At 30.7% G+C, this 8,201-nt stretch overlaps 1 pseudogene; it reads right to left on the bottom strand.

Annotated features, from left to right (window-relative positions):
• Positions 1 to 2,627: 2,627 nt before the first annotated feature.
• LOC120273412 lies at positions 2,628 to 6,411 on the bottom strand (annotated as a pseudogene).
• Between the last annotated feature and the right edge of the window lie 1,790 nt (positions 6,412 to 8,201).

Consider the following 8,201-nt stretch of genomic DNA (forward strand, 5'->3'; position numbering starts at 1 on the left):
TGGGAGCTCCAAGACCATTGAGAGGGTTTGCTACTAACAAATTACAGTATATTGTTCTCCACTCTCCACTTTCTTTCGATTTTCTACTCTGGAATGGAATGGATAAAAATACCCTCCTCATCTTCAAAAACTTCAAATTAAAATAATTTTCAAAAATCTCAAAATATTATTTTATAAAAATTTGTATAATTTTTTTAATAATGAAATTTAAAACATATATTTTTGAATATATTAACTAATTGTTTTCATTAAATAATAAAATAGTTTTGTTAGATATTTACTATGAAATGCATATTGTGTATAACTAAAATGATGAGTAAAATAATTATAGATCACATACCATTACATAACTATTATGGAAGATTCTTTGATGGATAAAAGTAATGGTGTGATGATGTGGTATAAATATTATACTCTTGAATAGTTTAACCATAGAGACAAGCTCTACAAAAAAAAAAAAATAGAGAATATAAAGTAGAATTATAATTTATAATAATAATAATAATAATAAAGTACTCACAGGAGAGTTGAAAAACAATCAAGGGTTGTTTGGTCATTTCGAAATTTGAGAAGATATTGTATATTATATTATATCGTAAAATATCGAAAATAGTCCTCATATTTTGCGTTTTGTCCCTTTTAGTCTCTTTAATATAAAATCGCCTTTTTGGTCCCTCAGTATTTTTACATTTTGTCTTTTTGGTCCCTCTAATCGATCCGGATCCCTTTTTAGTCCTTCCAGGGTTGATGAATTAGAGATCGAGAAAAGATGAAAAATGCTAAATATGGAGGACCGAAAAGGAGTTTTCTACTAAAAGGATGAAAAATGCGCAAATATAATGACCAAAAAGGCAGATTTTATATGAGAGGGACTAAAATGGCGGAAAATGAAAAATAGAGGGACTATTTTGATATTTACACCTATTATATTAAGTTGTTGTTGTTGTCATAAAAAAAAAATTATTTCATTTACGTTATTGTACCCGGCAAGTGAGAGAATCTAAAAAGCAAGGGCATTTTGGGTAATCTATACAAACAAGTAAAAAGAGAGACAAAACAAACAACGCGTCATTAAACAAAGCGTGCTTGTTCACCAACTCATTCTTTTCTCCCACACTCCTCTCCCTTTCCAACCAATCCGAGTTCACTCTTTCTTTCTTAGTTATATATATATATATATATATATATACATAACAATGCCACCACTCTCACCATCAACACAATACTCTTCTCTTTCACTTAAGCCTCATCAAAACCTTCAACTCTCTTTAGCTTATTAGATTTCTCTTTCTCTTTATATATATATATATATATATATATATATAGATTTGATTAAGAAGAGATGGGTCATGGGTGAGAAGATGAAGATGATGATGATGAAGAAGAAGACAACAACAATGAGAGGACGTGCATGGAGATTAATAATACGTATAGCATTAATATGGGTTAGAAAAGGTGGTGCATTCAAACAAAGTCTTCTTCTTTCTCTCAAGCTTGCTTTCAAAAACATTAATATTACTAATCATCATAAGAAGAGCATTCATTAATTACTTTGAACTTGAGTTCTCATTTGATGAAACTCCTTCATTTCGTTTCAAGCTTCACCTGCCTCGCTTTCCATGCATTGGTTTTCCTGATCATGTTCATGATCAACATCATGATGATGATGATGATGATGATGATGATGCTGTCTTCTTCTTCAATGGACATGATAATAATGATCATGTTATTAATTCCATTTCTTATGATCATCATAAGAATGATGAAGAATTAGAAGGGATAGATAACCAGGCTGAAGTGTTTATTAATAAGTTTTATCAAGAGATGAAGTTCCAACGTCAAGTCTCTTTCATTCAATACAATGAGATGCTTCTAAGCATCTCTTGATAATTTTTTTTTTCTTCTTTTTCTTTATTTTATTTTTAATTTTCTTATTTCTATTGTGTCTTGCCTCACATTCTTTTGTTATGTTTTTTTGTTTTACTTTGTTCAAATTTTGGAGGGTTTTTGTAGAGAGATTTAATTGATTTTGTAAAGGGTTGTGAATTATATTGATATTTTAGATTTAATTGAGAGATTTTTTTAAAAAAATTTTGAGTTACAAGTTTTGATTGGTATATGTGTTGGGTATTAATATAAGATGGTATATTTTATATAAAAAATAGCCTTTTATTTTTTTTTAAAAAAAAGAAGAAGAAGAGTAAAACATATCATTTAAATTATATTTAAAGATAGCAAACAAAATCAAATTAAAAATAATAATGTGATGTTTTAATAACAGATGGGTGGCAAGTAATTTTTTTTTAATTAATGAGGTATTCATTTTGATTCATTAATAATGTTCATAATCCATGTTGTGAGGCTCCCACACAAACAATGCATTGCATTCAAATGAAGTTGCAAGAGTGCAAATTGCAGAAAATTTCAGATAATGAAAATAAAAAATTAAAATCATCGATCAAATACCCGACTTGATCAATAACTTTTAATATCAAATCTTGTTACTTCCAAAAATATATAGCGTGTTGAACTATGGCAATTTATTTGTCGAGATTTTAGTCTTAATTAATTAAGCGGAAAAACAAGTCTTTGGAAATAACAATGAAACAGTAAAATCTTACTTTGCTTTAATCGAGCTGCAGCGATCCATCACTATTGGCAATATCTTGCATTTTTCGAGCAGCAGCAGCCAGCGTCGCTTCGCTCTTGCAGAAAGCAAACCTAATGTATCTATTTCGATAGATCTCACCATTAGAATCCAAATGGAAGAACCCGCAGCCGGGCACTGCTGCCACACCGGCTTTTTGAATCAAGGCTCTAACAAAATCAACCTGCAAAGCTTCATGTCAATTAAGATATAACAGTATTCAACTTTTTTTTCCACCACACACGACCAATTTGATTTTCAGAAGCATTAAATATTATAGTTTGAATAACGAAGAAATGCATACGTCGGAGTGTAACCAGTTCTTGGGAATCTCTGCAAACACGAATACTGAACCCTGAGGTTTGCACTGAATTTCAAAGCCAAGCTTGGACAATATGGCCACAATGTGATCTCTCCTTGCCTCATATTCCTTTAACAACATGCAAAAGTAAAACCAAAGCTGAGCCGTTCATTGCTCAATTAAAATATATATATGGGTTTAAATCGTCTCCATGTGTATGCAGATGCACCGTTTACTAAAGTTATTTACTTATAGACATTGCTCAATAATGATCTAACGGTTATTATTTATATAGATACTGTGCTGAATTGCAGTGTATAATACTGTTTGGTACTATTTTAAATTGTTCAACAACGTTCAAGAATGGATTGTAACCATTGGATACTAATCTAACGGTTACTGTGGACAGTCCTGCATTTGCAATCTCAAACCTAGAGGCATCCCAAATGATGGGTTTTACTTTTATATATATATATATATATATATATATGTATATATCCATTAAGAGTATCAATTGATAGAAAGTTGATTTGAGATGCTCACTCTTCGTAAGGATGTAAAGTAGGATGGGGAGCTCGTCAAGGCAGTTAGTGCAGCTTCCTGAAAAGGTGAGGGAGCCGAATCTGTAATCCTTACGTGAATGTTTCTGATTGCAGATGCTATGTTTGGTGTAGCACAAGCCCAACCGATCCTCCAGCCTGTCTCAGTTTCATAAACATCACAATAGTATGTATTGCCCAACTATCCGAGCATTTTTGAAGCAGTTCTTGTTAGTCAAAGGACTCTAATGACATCAAGTTAAATCATCAAATAAAAAAAAAGCAGATAAGAAGTCAAAACTTTTGTAGAATCATCATATTAAACAGCTTGCAAGAAATGAATCCTAAACTCTTGTCGTTCTTATTCCTAAACTCCTGTGGTTCTTATCGATATGAAAAATATTAGATAAGATAACCAGCCTTCTTATTGTTACCTGTGACACTGAAAGTTTTGGACAGTGAGGACGTCACAATGGTTCTTTCTTGCATTCCAGGAAGAGAAGCAAGGCATATGTGTTTTTGATCATCATATGTTATATATTCATAAACCTGGAGAAATTCAAGATATTAATAATCTCAACCAAAAAAATTACATAGAAAAAAAAAAAACAACTTTTGAATGGAAAATTAGTTATAAATTGACAATAGAGAAGTAATTGGAATCAAATGATTGGAGAAGATTTTTAGAAATTTTCAGAACTAGAACGTTAGATATCAGCTACAATTAAGTGTTTAAAACAACAAATGCAGTGAAATTTAATTCAGCTCCCAATTCTCCAATATTTTTTGAAGTCTTAGATATTGAAGATTGCAGCAAACCGGAGCATTCACTTCTTGTACTTGGTATTAAGAAATGAAAAAGGATGATTCATACTTCATCGGTAATGGCAAAACAATTCATTTTTGCAGCAAGCTCCAGCAATGACTTCAAACTCTTCCTCGGTGAAAACTTTCCCAGTTGGATTATGGGGACTGTTTCAATGCCAATTAGTGTTTTTGCAAATTCTAAAAGCATGAGAAAAGAAATATTACAAGAAATCACTTAGTTGTGGCCATGTAACTATTTGAATAATTTTTGAAACAATTTTAATAGAACATGAGTGCATGCATGTATTTTCAATCATAAATACACTATTACCTAAACTGACATTATGCACATCAGTGGATAAGAAGAATAATGAGAAAACATAGATAGTAACAAAGATAATATGTTCTTAATTTGTGCATCACAGTAAAAGAAAAGTTACCAACACAACCACATCAAGTTTCATGACACAAATAATTCTTATGCAGACTAGATTCCAAACTGCTCTTCATTATTATGGATCAAAAGACAATGCTGCCAACTTACAAACAAAGAATAATGCTTCTTCTTCTTCTTCTAATAACTGAGTATATCATATGAGTGAATACTATAAGAACATAATCTTGGAAAAATGAAAGCATTGGCATAATAAGCGATTACCTCTCACCTGTTCAAAACCACAGCTTTTGTTCGTGTAGTAAAGGATCTCATGAATTTATCCATATTTAAACTCCAGTTAGGTGGATCCAGTGGCACGTAGACCTAATCGAAGCAATTTTACAGATCATTAGTGAAAGTGGTACAACAGACGCGTAGAATAAGCACAAAAAGCTTAATTGACCCAAAGTATGAACACAAGAAGGATTTGGTCTAGACATTTTAATTTAATTCAGCAAATAATCCATCAAAAACCCAATTATGCAGTTTTTTATAACAAACTCACAGGCACTCCTCCAGCCAGATTGATGCTTGTTTCATAAGCTTCATAAGCAGGATCAAACAACAATACTTCATCACCTCGATCTATTACTGTTTCAAAGCCATCCAATGTCCTGAGTTTTCATCGTTTAAAGTGTGTTTAGATGGAAGAAAAACAGAGGAAAAGAGAAGCAATAAGACATTTGTTTTTCTCTTCCTTTGGTTTCCACTTTCCATCAATCACAATACCACATTTAAAAAAAACAAACTATACACAAGAATGAAAAAGGAACAACAACATACTTGCAAACACTGTTGCCGCAAAATGCTTCCAGTCTGGCCACAGGAAAACACATAGTCAGTAAGAGGATCAGTATCAAGACCATAACTCTCTTTCATCTTCATTCCCGACAAATCACAAACTCCTTGCACATGACTGAAAAAAAAAAACAACTTTCACCAGTAAAAACATAAAAATAAGAACATCAACATCAAGAATAAAATCACAGACTTAATCAAAAGTTACAACAAGAACTGAAACGAAAAACTCTCATGTAAAAAGCATAAAAAGGCCATAACTTTCTTTTCATCTTTATGCGCTAACAAATCTCCAATCCTTTCAACATGCCTTAAAAACAATTTTTCACTACTAATAGCATGAAATAAGAACAGAAGCATCAAGAACAAGGCCAAGATTTAAATAGAGTCACAAAAAGAACTGAAAAGAAAGCAAGTCTCCAAGTGGTTAGTCTGAAAATCATAACTTTCTCTATCTTCGTCGCCAACAAATCACAAACTCCTTGCAAATTCCTAAAACCAAATTTCACCGCTAAACGTTAAAAACCAAGAATGTCACCATTTACAAACCAGGATTGGAACAAAAAGATAACCTTTGGATGGCTATTGACAAAGAAAAACCAACTTTCACGGCTAAAAACATTAAGAACAGTAAAATCAAGAGAAACTAGAAAGAATTGAAGAAAATGTACAAGAAGATTTAAGAGCTGCGTGAGAGAATGCCTGGATTGATTGAGGTTCGCATCAATGGCGGAGATGGCAGCGTTCTTGACCGGAAAAAGGGGCAGGGAAGTCGGGAAATCCTCGGCGAGGTTAATGGTTCCACAACGCTGCGCTAAGTGGGAGAGTTCTTGATTGGCGATGGCTTGAGCTTCCGACCAACCTGGGAGAGCTTCTCCTCCATTGCGTGCTCTCTCAAGCTCTGTCTTGAGATAATGTGTGTATTTTTCGGAAAAACACCCTCAAGTTTACTCTAATTTTAATCAACTGATTTAATTTTTAGTGTATTTTTAACGTATATATACATACTTTGGAAAAATTGAGGAGAGAAATTGATTTAAAATGATTTTTGAGTGTTGCCAATTATTTTTATGAATTATTTTGATTTTTATAGAAGTATAAATCAACACTTTTTCTATGAATTTACTTTGAGTTCAAACTTGAGTCGTATGTGAACTTTGCTCATATTGAACTCGTGAGTAGTTTCAAGTAAGATTAGAACTCTTATTCATAGTCTAATTTAGAATAATAAAACTATAAAAGCAAATTGTTATCCAATATTATGATGTAAGAGTTTTATGCAGAATAACAACAGAGAGCACATCAACTTATCAGGGAAAAGCTTTTTGAAGGTCTCGGGTCATGTTATATTTCATCGTATATATATATGAAAAATTTTGTTATTTTTTCTTAGATAAATAATTAATGATCTTGAGTTGTTGTCTTTTGCTTTATTATTATTATTTTGTATGAATATACATACATAACGTTGTTTTATTTTTGGTGAATTATATGCATTAGTTGATGACTCTGCTCAAAAATTAATATACGTGGAAATTTTGGTTATCTTTTCTTTGATGAATAATTAATCATCTTGAGTTGTTGTCTTTTGCTTTATTATTATTATTTTTAATGAATATATATAAATAACTTTGATGGTTAATTATATGCATTGGTTATGCTTAATCTAAATTTATGCATACAGAAGAACTCTTTCACTTTAGTCAAATCTAAAGTAGAAAAATTAACTTTTATGTGATTTATGGAAGGTTTGGTTTTTTCTTCATGTTATATTTACTGTAATATATATGAAAATTTTGTTATTTTTTCTTAGATGAATAATTAATGATCTTGAGTTGTTGTCTTTGCTTTATTATTATCGTATGAACATATATAAATAACTTTTGATTTGGTGAATTATATGGATTAATTATGACTTAATTCAAATTTATGCATGCATGTAAGAACTCTGTACTTCTAATCAAATCTCAGTAGAAAATTAACTTTTATGTGATTTATATGGAAGGTTTTGGTCATGATTTATTTACTCGTATATATGTGGAAATTTTGTTATCGTAGATGTAATCACCAATGATCTTGAGTTGTTGTCTTTACTTTATTATTATGTATGAATATATATAAATAAATTTGATGGTGAATTATCCTGGATTAATTATGATTTAATCTAAATTTATGCATGCATGTAAGAATCCTTACTCTAATCAAATTCAAAAGCAGAAAATTAACTTTTTATGTGATTTATATGGAAGGTTTGTCATGATATATTTATCGTAATGTGCATGTGGAAATTTTGTTATTTTTCGTAGATGAATAATTAAGGATCTTGAGTTGTTGTCTTTTACTTATTATTATGTATGAATATATATAAAATAAATTTGATTTTTCGTGAATATATATGGATTGAAGTTATGACTTAATCTAAATTTATGCACGCATGTAAGAACTCTCTACTTCTAGTTAAACTAAAGCAGAAAAATTAAATCTTTGTGTGTGTGATTTATATGGAAGGTTTGTAATGTTATATTTTACTATAATATATGTGGAAATTTTTGTTATCATAGATGAATAAATAATGATCTTGAGTTGTTGTCTTTGCTTTATTATTATTGGTTTTGTATGAATATATATATAAATTACTTTTGATTTTTTTTTGGTGAATTATATGGATTAAGC

This window comes from Dioscorea cayenensis, chromosome 12 (genome assembly GCF_009730915.1).
Source record: "Dioscorea cayenensis subsp. rotundata cultivar TDr96_F1 chromosome 12, TDr96_F1_v2_PseudoChromosome.rev07_lg8_w22 25.fasta, whole genome shotgun sequence".
NCBI classification, from domain to species: Eukaryota; Viridiplantae; Streptophyta; class Magnoliopsida; order Dioscoreales; family Dioscoreaceae; genus Dioscorea; species Dioscorea cayenensis.